At 38.9% G+C, this 489-nt stretch overlaps 1 protein-coding gene and 1 long non-coding RNA gene across 2 annotated transcripts in view; both read left to right on the top strand.

Moving 5' to 3' along the window:
* The window catches only part of LOC102671175 (lysine-specific demethylase 3A), a 69423-nt gene that overhangs the window by 57422 nt on the left and 11512 nt on the right, over positions 1-489 (top strand). The gene's annotated exons all lie outside the window — the stretch shown is intronic.
* LOC116185956 overlaps positions 1-489 on the top strand; it is a 9536-nt gene that overhangs the window by 8253 nt on the left and 794 nt on the right. The window lies entirely within an intron of this gene.

Here is a 489-nt window from a genome sequence, read left to right as displayed (position 1 = left end):
AAAAAAAAAAAATACCTTCATTGAAATTTAAAAAAAAATTTCATCTCCAAAAATATTTATTATATTTAAATTTCAATCATTGTTGCAAATAATCTTATCTCACACTTCACTTCTCCTTTATCCTCCCATCGCTTAAATAACCGCCATTAACCTCGTTCCACCTTTGAAAAAGATGCGAGTATCTATTTCCTTTCCAATCTTTCCCCGTCGCTAATCGATACAAGTTCGCGTCGTAACGCTAATCAACGTTCAACAACGGTCTCGATACTATCGAAGAAAGCCTCGAGAAAGGAGGCGGAATAATATCCGTTCAGCGTATTAAGGGGTCGCACGCACTAAGAGGAACACGCAGAATAATACAACAACACGCGAGGAATACAAACAGAGATCGTACCGTACGATGACGAGCAAACAGACCACGTGGGTTGACATTTGCTCACGGCTCGATTAGCATCGTAAATCTTCTTCTAGGATGAGGCTATAATTAGA

The sequence above is a fragment of the Apis dorsata genome, unplaced genomic scaffold (genome assembly GCF_000469605.1).
Source record: "Apis dorsata unplaced genomic scaffold, Apis dorsata 1.3 scaffold_347, whole genome shotgun sequence".
NCBI lineage: Eukaryota > Metazoa > Arthropoda > Insecta > Hymenoptera > Apidae > Apis > Apis dorsata.
Note: the sequence above shows the minus strand (reverse complement) of the source record. Positions and strands in the feature narration are given on the sequence as shown.